Raw genomic sequence first — 22,895 nt, 5'->3', positions numbered from 1 at the left:
TTTCAACATATGGTGCTGAGACAACTGGATTTGCTCTCAAAAGAAAGAACTTGAGTCCTTATCTCATAATATACAAAAAATTAACTCAAAAAAGATCATAGATCCAAATGTAACAGCTAAAAGTATAAAACTCTTAGAAGAAAACATAGGTGTTAATTTCTGTGATCTCAGATAGTTTCTTAGATATGACACCAAAAACATAAGTAACAAAAGAAAAATAGATGCTCTGAGCTTCATCAAAATTAAAAAACTTGTGCTTCAAAGGAGACCATTGTGAAAAAACCTACAAGAGAAAATATTTGCAAATTATATACTTAATAAGAGATTTATATCTAGAATACATAAATAACTCTTACAACTCAATAATCAAAATACAAAATGCCAATTAAATATTGGTAAAAGATTAGAATAGACATTTTCTCCAAGAAGTATATACAAATGGCCAATTGAGCATATGAAAAGATCAGCTCATTTGCTATTAGTAAAATGTAAACCAAAACCACAATGAGGTTTCACTTCACATCTGCTAGAATGATGAAACTGAAAAAGTAATAAGTATTAGCAAAGATGTGGAGAAACTGTAAACCTGGTACATTACTAGTGAGAAAGTAAAGTGAGGCAGCCACTTTGGAAAACAGCCTGGCAGTTTCTCAAAGATTTAAACATGGAGTTACCATAGGACCAGCAGTTTTACTCTGATAGACGTACAAGAAAAATGAAAACATATGTCTATGAAAAAACCTGTATGTGAGTGTTCATAGCACCTAAACGCTGTGATACATAGATAAGTAAATATGGTTTGTGATGTAAATGGATTACTACTCATCCACAAGGAACTCAGCACTAATTCTACAACGTGGATAAACCTTGAGAACATTATCCTATGTGAAAGGAGTCAGTCATAAAAGAACACATATTGCATCAATCCATGTATATGAATTTTCCAGAATTAGTACTCCTACAGAGATAGAAAATAGGACTAGAAGTGAAAGAAAGAAATGAGGATTGATTGCTAATGGTTATGGAACTTCTTTTTGAGTGAAAAAAATGTTCTATAATTGGGTTGTGGAGATGTTTGGACAATTCTGTGAATATACTAAAAAGCATTGAATTGTATGTTTTAAATGGGTGAATTTTATGTATGTGAATAAAATCTCAATAAGGCCTTTTTTCTGTTATTTTAAGAAAAATATTCAAATGTTCAAAATAAAATTTCATTTTAGGCATGTGCACAATAATACAATGACCACCCATATATTTCCATGCAGCTTAATAAATAAAATCCTTCAGATGAAATGAAAGCTTCTTGACTCAATCTCATGCCATTTCTGAAAGAAACTAGAATGTTCATCCTTAAAGGGAAACTTGCTATTATCATTTCCTGAACATTTTTTAATCTTTTGCCACATCTGTATCTATATATGTACGTTTAGAAAACATATTTACTTGCAACGTGTATATTGATCTTCATCTATTACTTTGAACTATCTTCATCTATTACTCTTCACCTATTCCTCTGAACTCTTCCAAAGTCTAGGTTGTTCTGTAATCCAGGCTGTATTTCCACAAGCCTTGTGAAGATCTTCCAGGAAGATCCCAAGGAAGCTGAGGATCATTCTACTTGCAACTCTCTGAAGAGTCTAAATCTATTCTTATAAAAGAGACATTCCTCAGGAAGGGTCCGAGGAGGAATGTGCTATGCAGATCAGTGCCACAGGATCACACAGAAAATTTAAGCTCTATCTTTCACCTCTACTTCTTTGTGTTCCCCACTCTTTTAAGAGGCATTTCCATATGGTAACTTTCTACCTGTTTTTTAAAAGTATGTGTTTTCAATAACCTAAAGAACTGGGAGTTAAACTAACCAAAGAGGTAAAAAACCTCTACAATGAAAATTATAAAACACTGAAGAACTTGAAGATGACCTTAGAAGATGGAAAGACAATCCATGTTCTTGGATAGGCAGATTCAGTAATGGTCAAAATGGCCATACTACCAAAAGCACTATACAGATTCAATGCAATTCCCATCAAAACAAAAATTACATTCTTCACAGAATTAGAGAAAACAATTATTAAATTCATTTGGAAGAATAAGAGATCTAGAATAGCCAAATCAATACTAAGCAAGCAAAGCAGGAGGCATCAAAATACCTAATCTGAAATGATACTCCAGAGCTGTAGTAACATAAAACAGCATGGTACTGACATTAAAATAGACATGAAGAACAATAGAATAGAATAAAAGACAGAGACAAATTAACATGCCTATCATCTGATATTTGACAAAGTTGCCAAAAAATTATCTTGGAGAAAAGACAGGCTTTTTAACAAATAATTGGGGAAACTGAATAGCTATATGTATAAAAATGAAATTAGACCCCTATCTCTCCCTGCACAGAACTCAAATTATAATGGATTAAAGCCTTAGAAATTAGACCAGAAATGTTATAAATGCTAGAAGAAAATATAGAGTCAATCTTTCATCATATAGGTGCTGGCATCAATTTCCTTAACAAGACTCCCAAAGCACAAGAAATAAAACCAAGAATCAATAAGTGGGATGCCATCAGACTAAAAAGCTTCTGCAGAGTAAAGGAAATGATTAAGAGTGTAAAGAGAGAGCCTACAGAATGGGAGAAAAACTTGGTCAGCTCCTCTTCTGATAGGGGATAAATATCCATAATCTACAAAAACTCAAAAAACTTAATACCAGTCCCCACCCCCCCCCCAAAAAAAAAATAACCCAATCACTAAATGGGCAAAAAAATAAAATAAAACAGAAACTTCTCAAAAGAAGAAATATAAGTAGCCAACAAATATAGAACAAAATATATTCAACATCTCTAGCAATCAGGGAAATGCAAATGCAAATAAAAAATACACTAAGATTTCATCTCACTCCAGTCAGAATGGCAACAATCAAGACTATTAACAACAATAAACACTGTGAAGGTTATGGGGAGAAAGGTACACCTGTACATTGTTGGTGAGATTGCAGTCTAGTACAACCAGTCTGGAAATCAGCATGGAGATTTCTCTAAAAATTAGGGATAGAACCACCATATGACCCAGCTATCTCACTCCTTGTTATTGTCCTAAAAGATCTAAGATTGGCATACTACAGCAATGCAGCCACATCAATGATTACAGGAGCACAGTTTACAACAGCTAAATTATGAAATCTGCCCAGATGCCCATCAATAGGTATGAACGGATTAAGGAAGTGTGGCATATGTATACAATGGAGTTCTACTCAGCCATATAAAAAAGAATGAAATTATGGCATTTGACAATGAAAGGATGGAAATGAAAAATATGCGAAGTGAAATTAGCCAAACTCAGAAACTCAAAGGTGGAATGTTTTCTCTCATATGTGGAAACTAGAGTAAAATAAAGGAAAGGAGGAGGGAAGGGTAGAATACCATAAAGAACCAATCAAATAAAAATTAATAAATGATTGAAAGGAGTCTATTAGAGGAAGGAGAATGTGGGAAGAGAGGGAGGTCAGGAGGAAAAAGGGGAAGGGAAAAGGGAGGATTATGAACTGAAATTGAATTCCATGTATGTAAGAGTTTATTGGGATGAACCCAACTACCACGGATAACTATAAAGATCTTTAAAAAAAAAAGAAGTGTGTTTTTTGTTGTCTATATTGTTCTGTTGCAAGTCAACAGAAACAGAATAATCCCATTATTTAGCCTTTAAAGCTGGTCTCTGAATCCAGCTACAGCTGTGAAGGATTCTATTTCTGCAACCAAGACCTAGAGTAGGTCCCTTCTACCTCAGGGTGCTCTTGGACTTCTTTTCCATCCAGCACTAAGTCCTTCATGAGCTCATCTGTGTTGATATGCCTGGAGTCTTGCCCAAATTCATCCTATAAAAGTGCTTATGTCAGAGAAATGCTCCCTTGTTTTCTGTGTTGACCACAACTGTATAAAGCACAGAAAGAAGGAAGGAGAGGGACTCAGGCATGAGCAGATATATGGCCACAGTTCCACAATGCAGGAAAGAACCGTCTAGAAGACAACACATACATGTAACATATCTCAGAGTAGGTGGGGAATGTTAGAGAGAACATGCTCTTAGGAGCAGAATCTATGAATTTACAGAGCCATGATTATTACTTCTATAATTCCAATTTGAGATTTAAAACATCAGATGGAGACTGTGTTCATTTAAATTCAATGTATTCCCCACCACATTCAGAATTCCTCACCACAAAACTCTCAGGTCCTTTGCTAAAAAGTGAGATACAATCTTTGGTTGTCTGGATATGGAGGGTGATGTCTTCTCTAAGAACTTATTAAGTAATTCCTCCCATTACCATCCTTTTCAACAAACTACTCCAGCCACAGAACATGGACTAAGATGTGGGAGAAGGAATCCTGCGTCTAAGCAGGAGATCTCCCAAACTGTGCCTTCCATTCTGGGCTCTCCTGGCTCGGAGCTGCTTCTCTCTCTCTCTCTCTCTCTCTCTCTCTCTCTCTCTCTTTTTTTTTTTTGTCTATTGAAAGACTGCTCCATACTCTTGCCCCAAAGCTCTGACGTGTCCAGTTTGAAGACTCTTCTGTTAGTGACTGAACAGGTGTTGCTATTATCATTTTAGGACTTTAAAGAATCTTTGAAGATTTTTTTTGGACTCCTCAGACAAAAGGGGTTAACAGAACTCATGACCACATATGTGCTAGTGCTTTTTTGACCTTGATGCTGAGCTCTGGAATTAGCCTTGTACATCACAGACTGATTTACTTCAGCCTATTCTTCCTCTCCACAGACTCTTCATAAGACAGTGCTCAGTTTCATCGGTTTTTATTGTGCCCTACAGGTTCAAATCGTTCTGAGGAGCTGATAGATAAATAGTAACTCCTCAACATCCTGATATTCAGAGGACCCAGAGCAGGGCTCCCCCGAGGAACCCTCTCTCTCACATGTTCCAAAATGGAGGAGTTCACATCCTTCAGAATGCCCAATGGATCTGATCCCTAAGTACTTCCCAAACAGCCTCTTTTATTGATTCATTGAAACTTAATTGACAGACTCTAGTTCTAGTCAAGATTGAATAGCCCCATTTCTCACTCGTCTTCCTTCTTACAACTAAAAACTCCTGGACATAACAAACACAAGATGAATGTGAAAAGTGGAGGTAAGAGGTGAACTGCCTGGAGCCTCCGGACAGTGGAACAATGCACTGATACCCTTCCTGGGTTTTCTGTCACTTCCGATACATCCAGAACTACAGGGTGTTAGAGAGGTCTGCAGTCTGGAACTGCCCACGGGCAGAGACAAAAGAAACCCCAAGAGCAGAAAACCTTTTTCTTTTCTTTTTGATACCTTTTTGATAGCACCTGGTTTCCTCAGGCAAATGCCAAAGTAAGAACAATGACTAATCTGCGGTGACAGCTGTATAAAGTGCAAAAGTAAAGGAAGGAAGATGAAACTGATGACACAAGCAGGGCCCGTATTTGAGGAGGACCTGGGAACCAGATGAAGCATGATTGTTAAGCATCTTTGGACTCTGTTGTAAGATTAGGGGAACTATAGAGACGACTTAGGGGAAAAACAACAAGTTCAGATTTGAGTTTTAGGCGGATCATTTTAAGGGTTAACGGAAGCAATGGCAGCTTTCCAGGTGAGAGGTAGTGAAAGCTTCCATTTTGGCAGGGACACGATTCCAGAAATTGGCGGGCTTGGTAAATGTAATAGATGATGGTAAAGAATAAGGAAGGGGTCGAGAATGACTTCTAGGTTTCTCACTTGGATGGCTGGGTATAGGCGATGCCACTTACTGAGAGAGAGAACACAGGAGAATGATATTTGGGGGTGGAAATGTTGAGTTCATCTCTGAACATGGTGAATTTGAGGTACCTGTGAGTCATTCAGGAAGGGAATTTCTTCCACGTCACTAGTGTCAAGTTTAGATGGAAGAAGTAGATTAGCACCCAATTATCATGTATTGACCACTTGGGCTTTCTAGTCCTACGCAAATGAGTGCATGGTCATGACTCACCCATAACTTTCCCCTGGAGTGTGGAGTCATTTGGTCTAACCAGGGTCTTTTAGTTATTTTCTTTCTATGGGCTACACATTTCACAAGAAGCCCAGGGCAGCCAGTATCTGCATAGTACGTTTGATTAGGGGAACTCTCAGGGAGATCTTATTTTAACTTGAACCTTTTGAACAAAGTGAGGTTTTTTAAGATCATCTAAATGGGATCACCTGAAATATCTCTCTAATTTTCAGCATGAGAAAGAGTGAGTAACTTTTGCTGATATCTTAAACAAAAACTGGAAAGGTCATCATGAATGAGTTACATGTGAAAGAAGAGTGGTAAACTTTGCAAACCCCAGGGCTATCATCACTTGGGATGGTGGGGACAGCCTTGTCAATGTGCCTTTCTCTGAGGACCCTGGTCCTCTTACCAGATGATCTTCAGTTAGCTTGAATTAACAGGGGTCTCTGCAAAGGCATCCAGCAGCACACTGATCTGCAGCTCTGCAGACATCCAAAAAAGGAGCCCAGGGTCTCTGCATCTAAACCTTGTGGGAACTCTGTGCACAGCAGCAGGGCAAGGATGATTCAGACTCATAAACCCTGGTAAAAAGTCAGTTGTTGGGAAATGACATAGACACAAGCCAAGTTAAGAAGAATGCCCCCACAGTCCCAAAGAGGTGATTGTGAATTAATGAAGCACTATGCCACACTTTAATTTGGAGAATAGATTAGGCAGGTTATGTATTTAAGAGATGCTTCCTGATGAGGGGGAATGGGGTAGGGAGATTTTATATTGTTGTTAATTAATGATTGATTAAGCTCCAATAATTTCTGAGGTACTACAGTTAGTGTGTTAGAGAATGTGAAGATCTTGATGAGACACTGTGCATACATTCAAAAAGTTTGCAGTGTGCTTGGAGATATACACACAGGTGGAGGTAAAGTCCAGAAGTTTTTGGTCAGTGCCTCCCTTTGGAGTCACAAAGGAGATAGTCAAGACAAATGGGAGTTAGAATACTATGTTTATGCAGTGATCCTACTTACTTTAACTCATTTAAAAGTTTGGTTCAGACAGGTGTGGTGTTGCGTGCCTGTAATCCCAGCCACTCAGGAGGCTAAGGCAAGAGGATCACAAGTTCAAAGCCACCCTGGGTAACATAGTGAGACATAGTCTCAAAATTTAAAAAAAAAGAAAGAAAGAAAGGAAGCTGGGGATATAACCCCATGGTAGAGCACCCCTGGTTTCAATCACCAGGCTGCAAACCGAACCAAACAACAAAAAATTGGTTCTTAAAACAGCTCTTTGAAATGAATGAGTAGGTGGTATAACTTGAATTTTACAAATGAAGAATTTTAGTTCAGAAAACTCCTAGTGTGTGAGGTTACCAGACTTAACAGTGATAGGATCTAAGAAAGAAGGCATGCCTTCTCGACTGGGCCTCGTGGAAAAAAGTTTGTTGTACTATACAGCCATCCCCATACCGTAGGATGCTGAAGGAGAGGAAAATAAGAAGGAGCAAAGTGGTGACATTTCTGTTGTTGCCTGAGTTTCCCAGGCCTCCCCTGTAGCTATAAGAAGAGGATGATTAATTTTATAATTCAAATCACATTTTCCTTTGCCCTTATCTGCTGATGTAGGCTTCCTGCTCTTGAACCATTCTTACCAGCTATTTCTTGGAGCCTCCACAAGGAGTCAGTGTTCTTGGACTCTATATTGGTAAAAACAGACATCTCATAGGATAGTATCAAGGAATGGTGTCCTGGAGCTCCTCTTTTATGGAGCGATTCATGCAGTTACAAGGAGGCTTAAAAAAAGGAGGGGAAGAGATCTTTAGTTTTTATTTAAATCCCTGACTCTCGTCAGGGTCCTGAATTCAGATTATGTCTGAAGGATGGGAGCTAGGATAGATCCAGGTGACATATGTCATTCAGGATCTGACAGGAGAAGAGATTCTGAGAACCTAGACTTTGTTTGACTACAGGGTCTCATGGTGGCTTCTCTTAGAAAGACCACTCTTCCTGGACTTTACAGTCCTCCAGAAAACAGGGTTTTGGCAGGCCTGCCCCATCTGGGACACACATACCCAGATTTATGTTTTTATATCAACAACAAAAAAGGGGGCTGACAATGGCATTCTTCATAGAAATAGAAAAAGCAATCATGAAATTCATCTAGAAAGATAAGAGACCCAGAATAGCTAAAGCAATCCTTAGCAGGAAGAGTGAAGCAGGTGGCATCACTATACCAGACCTTAAATTATACTACAGAGCAATAGTAACAAAACAGCATGGTATTGGCACCAAAACAGACTGGTAGACCAATGGTACAGAATAGAGGACACAGAAACTAACCCACAAAACTACAATTATCTTATATTAGACAAAGTCCCCCAAAACAAGCATTGGAGAAAAGATAGCCTCTTCAACAAATTGTGCTGGGAAAACTGGAAATCCATATGCAACAAAATGAAATTAAACCCCTATCCCTCACCATGCACAAAACTCAACTCAAAGTGATTCAAGGACCTAGGAATTAAATCAGAGACTCTGTGTCTAATAGAAGAAAAAGTAGGCCCTAATCTTCATCATGTGGGATTAGGCCCCAACTTCCTTAATGAGACTCCTATAGCATAAGAATTAAAACCAAGATGGATTCAAACTAAAAAGTTTCTTCTCAGCAAAAGAAACAATCTGTGAGGTGAATAGAGAGCCTACATCTTGGGAGCAAATTTTTACCCCTCACACATCAGATAGAGCACTAATCTCTAAGGTGTATATAAAGAACTCAAAAAGCTAAACACCAAAAAACAAATAACCCAATCAATAAATGGGCCAAGGACCTGAACAGACACTTCTCAGAAGAGGATATAGAATCAACAAATATATGAAAAAATCTTCATCATCTCTAACAATTAGAGAAATGCAAATCAAAACTACTCTAAGATATCATCTCACTCCAGTCAGAATGGCAGCTATTATGAATACAAACAACAATAAGTGTTGGCGAGGATGTGGGGAAAAGGTACACTCATACATTGCTGGTAGGACTGCAAATTGGTGCAGCCAATATGGAAAGCAGTATGGAGATTCTTTGGAAAACTGGGAATGAAACCACCTTTTGACTTAGCTATTCCTCTTCTCAGTCCCAAAGGACTTAAAAACAGCATACTACAGGGACACAGCTATATCAATGTTTATAGCAGCACAATTCACAATAGCTAAACTGTGGAACCAACCTAGATGCCCTTCAGTAGATGAATGGATTAAAAAAATGTGGCATATATACACAACAGAATATTACTCAGCAATAAAAGAGAATAAAATCATGGTATTTGCCGGTAAATGGATGGAGTTGGAGAAGATAATGCTAAGTGAAGTTAGCCAATACCCAAAAAACAAATGCCGGATGTTTTCTCTGATATAAGGTGACTGACTCATAGTGGGGTAGGGAGGGAAGCATGGGAGGAATAGATGAAATCTAGATAGGGCAGAGGGGTTGGAGGGGAAGAGAGGGGGTAGGGGGTTAGCAATGATGGTGGAATATGATGGAGATGGACATCATTATCCAAAGTACATGTATGAAGACATGAATTGGCGTGGACATACTTTATATACAAACAGAGATGTGAAAAATTATGTTCTATATGTGTAATAAGAATTATAAGCATTATGCTGTCATGTGTTTAAAAATAAAATCAATTTTTAAAAAGAGGGGGCTGAGACAGAAGGAGGGTGAGTGGCATGCAAGATACAAAGTGGTAGCTCTGAGGTGCAGTAGGGAGGGGTCTGAGCCCACAAAAATAGCTCAGGCATCACAAAATGTGTTCTAGAACATGATAAGGAGATGGGATAGGAATGGAGACTGTGGGAAGTCAGGACTTTCTATGGCAGGCTCTGCAGCCAAGTTAGCAAGGACTGGTCCATAGTGTCAAAGTTGGAGTATTTGGACCACTGGGAAAGAATCCAAAAGATTAATGAGATCAGACCACAGGTGGGGCCCTGAAGGGGCCATTTAATTTTTATGGACCTGGTCACCTCCATCAGCTCTCAGGAAAAGAGAGGTATCAGAGGGTTGCAAGTAATTGTAGTGTTCCTTGACCTCTTTTCATGTGAATGAAGGTGAGTGAGTGGCAGGAAACTTCATGTATGCAATGACGTTCATCCAAACTGTAAACAGAGTGCACGAATTTAGAAAATGCCCAAAATTCCTTTAAGACTCCTTCCTCCGAGAGGTGTGGTCCATATCTCCTCCCTCAAATGTAGGCATGTTTGTGACTGCTTTGTAAAATCAAGCATGGTGGAAGTGGTGCTCTGTGACTTCTGAGGTTAGGTGATAAAATGTCAAGCTCAGCTTTCATGAGACACCAGCCACCATGTATAATATCTGACTGCCCCAGACAGCCAGGATGGAGAGGCCATGTGACAGCACTCATCAAGAGCCAAGCCGAGCTCAGCTTTCAGTCATCCCCATGGGCACCAGACATAGGATTGAAGACATTTTAGATTATCCAGACTAGGTCATCTGCCAACTAAGTCCCATTGAATGACATCAGTGAATGTCATGTAGGAGCAAATAAAAGTCACCATTATAGGCTGAATTCTGACCCTTCACCCCTGCCAAAATTCATACATTGAAATCCTAAACCCCAGTACCTCAGAACCGTATTTGGAGACAGAGGCGGTGAAGGTAAAATGAGGTCATATGAGTAGGCGTTAATCCTATATGACTAGTGTCCTTATTAGAAGAGGAGATCTGGATGCAGACACACAGAGGGCATGTGGAGACACAGGGAGAAGAAGCCAAGGAGAGAGTCCTCAGAAGAAACCAATTCTGCCAGTACTGCAGTCTTTGACTTCTACCCTCCAGAACAGTGAGAGCACGTATTTCTGGTTTTTGTTACTTTAGTTTGTAACTGTAGTATTTTGTTATGCGGCCCTAGCAAACAAATACACTCACCAGTTGAGAAATTTGTCACCAATGAAAATAGTAAATGATAATAACATGATTGCTGCTTTAAGTTTTGGGGTAATTGGTTACACAGTGACAAAAAAAGGAAAGAAGCTCGGATTTCTAAAGTTCCTCTTGCTTTAGGGGTTGAGTTTTCTGTACAGAATGGACTGAAGTGGGCAAACCCAGAAGAATGGATACAACCCAATAGAGAAGATGGGGCCAAAAGTCACACCTCTGGGCTTTTGTGGCATTTGAGATACAGAAACTTAAAGATTTAAAAACATATTCTCATTAGTTTGAGAAAAATGGGGGGGAAAGCTGCATACAATGCATTTTTATGCAGCTATTTTATGGATATGCCATTTGGTCAGGTGGGATTCCTTAGAAGAGAAAATTACAGTACCAGATTGCAGGCCCAGGGCCCTGTCTGACCTAGATTCTGGTTTTTTAAAAGAGTGATTATAGCTCTGGAGGTAGGGGTTAGGTCTCAGGGCCTCTACCAGGAAGCACTTTTCTTAGCCATGGGGGATATTACATTGCAGCTAATTACAGGCTGTCTGCTAAGATTTTCTAATTACTTCATTTGCATTACTCTTATTTTCTTAAGGAGCCTATAAGCTTTTTGAAAGCATCCTGAGGACAGGGACACACTTCTCTGGGTTTTCTGCTCTGGGCAGAGCCTACCTCTGTACCAGATGCCACAAAGACATTGATTGACTAGTAGAGGGAGGCAGTTGATCACCAGTCTTTATCATCATGAGTTCTGGGGTCAGCCTGGGTGGGTTCAAATGCAGATTTTACTTCTTTCTAGATATGGGACCTTGAGAAAGTTGTCTGACCACTCCACACAAGTTTCCTCATCTGCCCAATCGAGATATTAATAGTATCTGCCTCATAAAGCACTTGGAACAGTGCCTAGGACCTCATAAGTGCTTATACCATGTCAACAAATACTTATATTAATTAACGTTTAAAAAAATACCCTTTCATTTGGCTCTAAAAGTTCAGGAGCTCCTGGGGCTGGGGTTATGGCTCAGCAGTAGAGCGCTTGTCTAGCCCGTGTGAGGCCCTGGGTTTATCCTCAGCACCACACATAAAAAAAGGTATTTTGTCCATGTAAAACTAAAAAGATTTTTTTTTTTTAAAGTTCAGGAGCTCCTATGTAGTCACCACAGTCCAGTTTGGGATTTGCATTTGGGGAGGAGAACAGTGAGGCAGGTAGGCAGGTTCTGCTGGAGTTGAAAGGCATGGCATTTGGAGAGACCTGAATCCCAGCTCCCCTTTGTATACAGGCTGAGAGAATTTTGCCCAAGCCCCTGTCTTGACACAAGTCCAGGTGTTGATTTCCAGGGCATGGCCATCACTGGTTCTCTCTCCCCCACTACACTACACCTGTCCCCAAGTGGACCAAACCCAGATGACCACCCGGCTTCCAGACCTACCTGGCTCCTCTGTCATAACTATCCCCATCCTGTGAAGACCAAGCATTCATCCTAGCCATTAGGAGGGGTTTTAGAAAATTAAAATGGAGCAAGTTAATTAGAAAATACTTAATTAGAAAACCAGTTCCCTAGAATAAAGGGAATTGACTGAAAGGTAGACCTTAATCAAGAAGCTTTGCGTACCAGAATTAACAGGTGGAGTGAGCTTATACTGGACTATGTATCACAGAGATGCACATCTTTTTCCAAACTCCATGTTTGGTGCTGTCATATAGATTGCTTGAAATTATCCACAGTAGGAGTGTGTACACCATTAGCATTTTTGAATGCTTCAAACTGGGTATTTCCCCCCCTGCCCCCCACTGATCTAAGTATTTAATGTGACACCACTATAAAAATCTAATTTAGACCCCTAGTCTGGAAGCCTGAATCTCTAGTGCTACCTGTTTAGTAGATCCAGAAACTTATAGTGAAATCTCAGCCCTCACAATGTCTCAACTCCTTCAAGACTGATGTCTCCAAAGTGATTTACACGAGTCATTGTAGTGCATAAAGAAAATATCCCCAATTTTTTTTTTTTTTTTTTGAGATAGAGTCTTGCTAAGTTGCGAATCCTCCTGCCTCAGCCTCCTAAGCCACTGGGATGACAGGTGTGCATCATGCACTTGGCAATACCTCACCTTTTATTTTACCATTTTAACTTAATTTCTATTCTTAGTTTTTATAATATGTAAAATAGATCACCATGGACATATGTTTGAACTAAAAAGAAAAAAAGACAGGAGATCATCATTTTAGGATAAGAAAACAGAATTAGCTCTAATAAATTCAGATAACCCAATTCAAGAGTAAAGCTTATCTGTATGTGTATGTATGATATTAGAAGTTAGAGGTGAAGATGAAAGGTAGAAAAGGTGTTTTATTTGCTACTTTAGAATGGGGTATTTTAATTAATATGCAAACAGGGAGCTGGGTCCCTGTAGCAATCAATGCAATGGATCAGCTGCTCTTCAGGGATCTTGGGAGGAGAGTACTGGCTAGGTGCCTCATCAACTACTGAAATGCTTGGAGGCTTGTTACAATGCAGACACTGGGAGCTGGCCCCAGAGATTTGAAGTCTTTGGGTCTAGGATGGTGTCTGAGAATTTGCTTCCAGATTATTTTTCAGGTTCCATTTAAAAAACTATTATTAGGGTCAGGAATATAGATCAGTGGTAGAGCACTGGCCTAACATGACTAAGAACCTGGGTTCTATCTCCAGTTCTGCTAAATAAATATTTAAAAATAAAAAATATATATATATATATTTAGCAGACATGAAATCACAGTCAATTTGCGATATACTTCTAAACCTTTTCCCCCAATTTTTTTTCTCTTCTCTTGCCGTACACTAGTAACAAACAGCTTGCTCCTAGCACTGATTCATGATGCCCACTGGAATAGAGATGGGATGGGGTGAGTTTTGCTAGGGTCATGATGTGGTATCGCTTAGATAATCATTCCTTTCTCTGGATCTCTCTCTCTCTCTCTCTCTCTCTCTCTCTCTCTCTCTTTCTCTTTCATTCACTGGTTTTTATTTCTAAATGAATTGACCAAAAACATGTCCAGATGGCAGCAGAGGGAGAACTAGCAAGTTTTTAAGTGATGTGATGTGGCTGGTCCAGGCTTACACTTTGACAACCAGTGATTTAAAGAAAAATTTGGAAATAAAAGAGATTTTTTTTTTTGCTGATGACAAATTATGAGACCCAAGGGGCAGAATGGAGGGCATTTGGGGTAGCAGATTGGGGAAGGATAGAAAACTGGGACAAATTAAAGTCACAAAAGAAAAGGGAACCCAGGTGCCCAGCATTGACCTAGCAGGCTTGGACTTATGGCGCTGCTTTACATAATCAGCAATGGAGCTCATGCTGGGCTGAGCCTGGCATGAAAACTCCCTGTCAGCATTAGTCTTTATGGCAGATTGTGGTTGGGGGTGGGGGGAACAGGGCAGGAGGTAGATTGGGTTGGTAGGAGGGATGGGGAAAGGTCTTATTGGGAGACAAATGGAGATATGGAGGCCACACATGTACTTTGATCAGTGTTTTTCCCCCTTGGAGAATTCTACATACTCTTTGTTACTCATACCTCCGATCATCTCTCCCTTTTTGAAGCCTTTGCTCAGGTACTCTAAAAGAGTAGCTTCATTTGAATAAGGCCAAGAGGATGTGTGTCTGTTTTGAGAAGGACCGTTGTGGGACCAGAGTTTGACATCCCCTCTCTGTCCAGCCCACGAGGGTCATGGCTTCCCTATCCACTTTTATAAGAGCATCAGACATTTGCATTGACCACTTTCCCTGTCTGAGCAAAGGAGCAAGTTATGCACATTAATCCCTTTGGGATGAGGTGGGGGTGAAGAAGCAGCCCTCTCTTTTACTGAGCCTATTATCCTACCTTTCTTTGACCTATGATGCCACCTACATCCATGTTTTCCCCGCTATAATATATGTTTTTAAACATTCAGCCTAAGCATACCTGAATGTCCCATCATGTTTCTGAGGTGTTACCTAAGAGCATGGGAGACTGGATACGAGGATTAACACTGCCATCACAACCCTCCACAAGGGTAGCCTGCCTGTCAACGGTCTTTACCACCTCCACATGCTTTTATATTATTTAGGTCTATCTTCTTGCTCTGAGACTAGATATCTTTGCTTCACCCACACAACTACTTATTTCTCCTTTTACCTGATAAAAAGGACTCTCCTACAAATACACCTCCACTTGTCTGTATCATTCATTCACTCTTATGATTTACCTAATTGCTTAATTATTTTTATTTGAATATAAAATTTCTAAATAGATGCTAAACTCCTAAAGTTTTTCTTCTTTGTAACAACATGATGCCTAGTATAGAAGTTTTGCAAAGTAAGTTCTCAATGTTTGTTGATTGATTGACACGAAGAAATGTGTTAGGGCTGTTAAATTTGTTATGACAGAGAATCAAACAGTCTTAGCTCAGACTAGTAACTGCATATCCAATATCAGGAATTTGGCTACATATTGAAAAGCTCTTTTAATTGTTATGACATTTTAAATTAATTATATATTTCCAGCTGTATTTTTTAAGTTGTATGCATAATTATTATTATGCTAAACAGTATTTATACTTAAATGTTTAGTAGTTCATGTAAGCGACTGAAATGAGTAATGTTTTACTACCACTCCAAATTCATTTTAAATTGTTCTGCTCTCTCAGCCTTACCATTGGTAATTCCTCTGATGTGAAATTTAATTCTAATACCCTATTTTGTGTACAGATGTTTTAAAAGGTAGAGACCTTGAATCAACCTTGAAGCAGGCTGAACTTTCCTTGTAAGGGTTGCTTCCTTCTGGTCTCTCTTCTCCTGTGCCCTCCCTGCCTGGATATCCAGCCTGATGCTCACTGTCTTTCAACTCTACATGAAGATTTTCTTTCTTTTCATTTTGATGTTTTATGATGAATTTCAAATTCACAGAGAAGCAGAAAGTATTACCTGAATTTCACAATTAACATTTTTATCATCTTTTCTTCATTTATTTGTTAAATATTTAAAATTTATAGACTATTAAAATATTTCTCACTTAAAAATTTTATCAGAAGGCTCTAAATTTTTTTTTCTGATATGCTGTAGTTTGTACATGAAATGTCCCCCAAAGGTCCATGTGATAAAGACTTTGTCACCAGCCTGTGGTGCTATTGGGAGGTGGTGGAATCTTTAGGAGGTGGGGCCTAGTGGAAGGAAGTTAGGTCTTGGAGGAGTGGCCTGAAGGGGGATATTGGGGCCCTAGTCGCTTTCTGTTTCTCTCTCTTTGCTTCTGAGTCAACATGAGGTGAGCAGCCTCCTCTGCCATGTGCTTCTGCCATGATTTTCTACCTTGCCACAGTCCCAAAGACAACCAGGCCAAGTGATTATGGATTGAAACCTCTCAAACTGTGAGCTAAAATAAACCTTTCTTCCCTTTGATATCTCAGGTATTTTGTTATAATAATGAAAGCTGTACTTCTGTCTTTGTGTCTCTCTGTGTCCAAATTTTCTCTTTTTTCTAAGGACAATAGTCAAATTGGATTAGGACCCACCCTAAATCATTCATTTTCCCTTAATCATCTCCTTAAAGGTCCTATCTCCAAATAGAGTCACATTCTGAAATCCTGGGGATTAGAATTTCAACATATGAATTCTGGAAGAACACAACTCACTACCCAACAAACGATTAACAAAACTGACATTAGTTTGAAAATGCAACCAATCCATATGTATTTCCTAGAATTGCCTCCCCTGCCCTATCTCCTTGTTGGAATCAAGGGACAACCAAGGACTGTGAATTGGATTTGGCTGCTGTGTTTTCTAAATTTATGTCAATCTAGAATAGTTCTCCCCTGCTCTATTTTTCCCATGACATTGCCTTCTTAAATTAATTGCCCCAATTTTTGCTGTTTTCTTTCTGCTTTGTAGTGGTCATTTAACTAGTTTATCTCTGCTATACTGAATTTCCTGCAAACTAAAAGTTATGCCTAGAGAACTCATTAGATTTAGGTTAAACCTTGTAGGCAAGAGCATTTTATAGAGGCTATTGTCCCTAGGGTCCCGTTAGAAGGCATCAAACCTCTAGTTGTTCAAGTTTAAGTGATGTTTCGATTAGTCACTAGGGGAAAGTGCTGACAGCCTGATCCCTCCTCTGAGCAGTCATGGTTTTTGCCTCTGTGACCAGCAGGCAATCTGTGGGTGCTGCTTTAGCCCTTGGAACATCTATCCCACCATCATATTTTTGTGTAATGGTTTTGGTGTTCACTGATGATCCTTAACTAAGCCAACTATTTCATTAAGGCTTACAAAATGTACTCTGAATTTGTTAGCTGGAATTATTTTGCAAAGAACTGCTTTCCCTCATCAACTGGAGTATTTAGTTACCCTTAAATATAATTCTGTCTGGAGAGTCAGGATAAATGATTTCTACCTTTAGGACAAGGAATTGGAGAAATACCACCTCCAGGGGGGACATACCTGGTTTGTTTTTATTTAGGTGGTATCATTCTTACATAAGTCTTTAATATGTTCTCATAACCATTTTTCTTTTTCATGTTTGAATTGGCCTGATTTTGGCCAGTTATGGCCAAAATCCAATTGATTTATCTTTCTGACATGCTCCCACTGATCTTTCAAAGCTTCCTTGTTTCCTGCAAGATGAAAAGTCTCAAGCCGGCTTTGTTTATTCCTTGCCCCAGACCTGGAGTGAGTAATTTCTTTAAGAAGCCCTGGTTTCTGAAATACCAGAATGGCATTTAGAAACCATAATCTGGCTCTAGTAATATTTGTTTCCACTACATTTTTTTTCTCTTTTAATAGGCAGAGCTAGATTATATATACATGTGTGTATGTACATACACATATTTTATTTAAAATCATGGGGTTTGCAGTAATAGTTTATATTATAATTGTTTGGATTTATACTTCTAACTATTTTCTCTTATGCTGAGAATCTAACACTAAGGTAGTTATTTATTATATTATTATTTTAAGAAAAATGCCACAACTGAATGAATGGAATAAATGTACATTTTTATCACAGATTACAAACAGACCCTATCTTAGAATGGTTTGATTTTTGATTTCTTGACTTTATGATGACATGAAAGTGCCACACATTTATCAGAAATCATACTTAGTATTTTGAATTTTGATCTTTTCCCAGGCTAGCCATATGTGACAAGAAATTCTTGTGTTGCTGGGCAGTGGTAGGCTTCCATAAGGCCCAGTCAGCCCACTCAATCTTGAGAGCAAACGGCAGATACTGCACAGTGCTGTGTGTGGCTAGGATGTCATGTGGGGCAGCTTAGGGGTATTACAGCATTTTCAAATTATGATGGGTCTATCAGGAGGTGACCCCCACAATAAGTGGAGGAGCATTTTATATCCCACCAAAGAAATAAAAAGAGCTGTTTCAAACTTAACTGAAATAATTGTTTTTTTTTTGTGTGTGTGTGTGTGTGTGTGTGATTCTACTATTAATTTTATAGGCAATTAGATTAATTTGTGTCTTTTCCCCCCTTTGATTATAGGGATGGTTTTTCTTTCTCTCTCTCTCTTTTTTTTAATCTTATGTGTCTCTGGCTGTTATAATAAAACACCTTAAACTAAATATTTACAAACAACAGAAATTTATTCCTCATAGTCCTGGAGGCTGGGAAGTCCAACATCAGGGCACCTAAAGATTTAGTATATAACGAGGGCTTGTTCTCCATAGTTGGTGACTTCTAGCTGTGTCCTACATGGTGGTAGGAACTAATAACCTCCTTCAGGTCTTTTTAATGAGGGCTCTAATCCCACTGAGTGCTCCATCTTCATTACTTTCATCACTTCCCCCAAAGCCCCAATCTTCTTTCTGGTTTTATTTGTGTTTTTGTTTTTTGTACCAGCGATTGAACCCTGGGTGCTTAACCACTGAGCCACATCTCCTTCCCTTTTTATTTTTATTTTTTATTTTGAGACACGGTCTCACTAAGATTCTTAGGCCCTCTCTAAGTTGCTGAGGCTGGCTTTGAATTTTCAATTCTCCTACCTCAGCCTCCCAAACTGCTGGGATTATAGAAATGTGCCACCACACTCCATCTTGTGGAGGTACCAGGGTCTACTCAACCATTCTCCTATGGGTGTATATTTGAATTGTTTCCTTTTTTTTTTTTAATTGCTAGTATATATAATGCCTCAGTGAATAACCTTGTGCAATTATTTCCTTGGTATTCCTGGGTCAAAAGTAAACACAGCTGTGATCTTGACAGACATTGATGAGCTCTCCTCCAAAGAAGTTATCATTTTCCACCCTAACTACAATATACAGCAACACTTGTTTCTCTGTAGCTTTACTAATACAATATATTGCCAAAAATTTGACTTGTCAATTTGGTGGGAGAGAAAAAAAGGTTTCATAGTGTAGTTTTTATGCTCATCTCTCCATTTATGACTGAGGTTGAAGAACTTTCCATGTGTTTGAGGACCATTTGTATTTATTTTGCTAGATACACTATTAGTTTAGGTGTTTTGATATGTTCAGGCTTGGTCTTTTTTTCTAGATTTCTAGGAACTCTTTATACTAAGGAGATAAACCATTTGAGTGTGAAGTAAGTTCCATCTATTCTTTCTTAGTTTTTCACTTTCTTCTGTGCAAAAGCCCTTTAAAAAAAAAAAACAACTTTATTCATCACCAAATTTTATTTATAGATTCTTCTAGATTTTGATTCACAGTTAAAAAATTATTTTCATGTTTTAAAAGAATTTATTCATTTTCTTTTAATATTTGTAGGTTATGTTTAAAAATATATATTTGTATATATTTGGATAGCAGATTCTTTAGAATTTTTTCGTGTGACTTTTGTATATTCCTTGTTAAATAAATTTATTCTTGTTTTGTGGGGTTTTTTTTGCTGCTATTATATATAGGGGTTTTATTCTAAAACAATTCTAACTGGTTGGAGATTACATATAGAAGGATTATTTATTTGTATTAATTTTATATACTGCCAATTCACAAAATTCTTTTATTGTTAATACTATTTTTACTATGGACTTTTTTTTTGAGCTAAATATATAAATGTAAACATATATATATATATATATATATATATATATATATAAACATATATACACCCATAAGTGATAGTTTTATGCCCTTATAAATTCTTATAAAAAAGATGATTCTTATTCTTTTAACTGCTTCTCTAACTTAATTGAATTGAATCCAGTAAATCTTTTATTTTTGGCTTTTTTGGGAATAGCTCTAGTGCTTTGCCATTAAAAGAGATATTAGATTTGGGATTAACTCACTCTGTGTGTGGGTGGGTGTTTGTGTGTGTGTGTGTGAGTAATTACATAGAGAAATAATTTTTTGATTCTTACTGTTTTTTAAAAAAAATTCAGTCATGGTTACTGACTCTTGTCAGATTTCTTATCAGAATCAAAGGAAATGACCACATCCTTTTTAAAATATAGATCTGTTTTTTACTATTAATGGATTTCCTAGCTTTGAAGCATTCTTGCCATTCTGGAGTAGACACTACCCGATCATTATATATATATTTTAATATGCTACTGGAGTCCGTGTGATGATATTTTATTTAGAATTTTTCTCAGTAATTTGGAAGCAAGATTGGGATCTGTTTTTCTTTTATTGTATACAACCTTTATCATTTTTACATCAATTTTCTTTTTGGGGGGGCATTACATCAATTTTCAATTTACTTCATTGAACTAATTAGGAAGTTTTCCATTATGCTGTCTGTGTATTTTAAGCAACATTGAAAAGATCTGCTCTTCAAATGTTTGCTGTAGTCCCCGTGTGAAATCATCTAGGCCTGGCAGTCTTTCTCTTGATGATCTAGGGATTATTGGAATGATATGCTCACTTGTATTTCTGTCTTAGTCCTCATTGTACTGTATGACTGAGGGCTGCAGGTGTCAGAAAGTAGAAATTAAGCTTTCAAGGGTAGAGAATACCTTTCCCAAGGCATATTGGGGCAGGGTTTGTGTTGATAATATAAAGAGTTGACAGTAACAAATATTCATCACTTTACCAAATTTAGTCAGGCTCTGAACTTCTGGGCCCATCTGTGTACTTCTTGTAAAATCCACTTTTCACGAGAAGTCCTGCTAAATCAGTTGAGTAAGAAGCCCCTGACCTGCTGTATCTGATCATGCTTCTCCTCTGATCAGGTCCTAACATTCACTATTTCTCAGGTGATGTCTGGTCATCCTGGCCTGTCTTCAGCAAGAATCCAATTAGGTTGGTTTATTCGGAGTTCTCTATCCCTGATGTTTCCTCTTAGTAATTTTTAATGCACCGAGTGCCAACCAGCTCCAGGGTTATAAATTCCCACTTGCCCATGCTATGTTGAGAGTTGAGCTCGATCTCTTTCCTCCACTGCAAAATCCCATTGCCTTGGTGCCTAAACCCATCATGATGAATAAAATCTGCCTTACCAAGTGTCATTAAATAAATTTTCCAATTATACAATAGTGTAATCCCACCTAGGATGGAGGCAAAGGATGGAAGCAATATTGGTGGGTGGGAGGTCTAAGAGGAGGCAGGATCAGCTGCTTTTTCCCAGAGAGTTTTCATCTGACTCTATTTTCCAGCCTATCTTGGAGGACTGTGTCCTGTTTTCACAGTTGGAAAGACAAAGAAAATCTTCCAGAGTCCACTGAACTTCTTGGCAGCCTTTGGGGTTGGATGGGGTCCTCAGAGTCACATCATCCAAGGGAACTTGAACAAACAGAAGTCAGAGATCTGACCCCAAATTCTCCTCACTTGTTCACGGTGAAGCTGTCGTCCATAAGCCCTGTGGCTCATAGACTTATTAATACACCTCAGATCATAGGCATTCCTTATGGATTCAGTTTTTGGTTTTCTGAGACAGCTTTCTCTGTAGCTTTGGAATGAAGGCTATTCCATTGCGGAGTTCTCTCTCTCCTGTGAGGTGACTCTGCAAGGCTATGAGGCAGGTAGGGGTCATAAGATGTGGGATGACCAAATCTGACCCCCAAAGGCTGGGTCCTTTTCCTTCTTGGACTAAAAGACTAAGTTCCAATTGAGCAGTGGAGACTTTTTATTCTTGGCCAACACAGAAGAAGTGGAAGACAAACTTAAAAATGAACTTCCTACCCTTGGGGGTCAGGAGGTTATTAGACATAGGGTAGCAAAATAAGGATGATGGATAGGGGAGGAATATCTTCTTATAATGAAGTTAGAAGTCGTCTGTGTCACTCTTGCAGCCATCTTAGATCTGACCAGTTTTAGCCGGTTCACCTGAAGAACTTGTGGCCTTCAGGCATCCTGTCCTTAATGTTAAGCAAGATTCGGCTAGTTTAAAAGTTCAGCTAATGAACCTGGGTTGTACAAGATCAGGGCAAGGTAACAAGAGTGGCTTTGCTCTTTCTGGTGCCTAGAGTGGTCTTGTCCTCCTCATTCCCACTGCTTCCTGTCCCCCATATTCCCTCAGCCTTCTTTCTTGCTGCTCTCTACCACAAACACAGCAGCCATCAGGAAGCACTGGTCTGTGAGGGGGGTGGGAGTGTGGGGTGAGAAAGTCACTGCCCCCAGTAGTTGCAGGATGTCCATTCTCTGTTAGAGGCTTGGACGGGATGGAGTAGAGAGTGTGAGAGCCCTGGAGCTCCTGCCCCTACTTCCAAGCCAAAGAGAGATCTGGAGAGGCTGGAGCACACAAACTCTGAGAAATTAGTTTGTCTCATGAGAGGACACCGAGTTGCCCCCAGTTTTTCACAGGCCTTGTGGAAAGTATGACCACTCAGCCCTCTTTGCTCAGAGCTGTGGTCCCTGCTAGCCACATGTTGTCAGGACTTGGCTTGAGGAGTTGGCTGGGGGGTCTTGGGGGGATCTCAGCAGGCTGGGCTGTGAAAGGGTGTCCTGCAGAGTGTTTTACATGCTAGGTGTGCACCCCTTCCCCTTTCCAGGCAATATGAAGTCTGCTCTCCAATA

The sequence above is a fragment of the Marmota marmota genome, unplaced genomic scaffold, assembly GCF_001458135.2.
Source record: "Marmota marmota marmota unplaced genomic scaffold, marMar, whole genome shotgun sequence".
Classification (NCBI taxonomy): domain Eukaryota; kingdom Metazoa; phylum Chordata; class Mammalia; order Rodentia; family Sciuridae; genus Marmota; species Marmota marmota.
The sequence above is the reverse complement of the archived record's forward strand: the minus strand, read 5'-3'. Positions refer to the sequence as shown.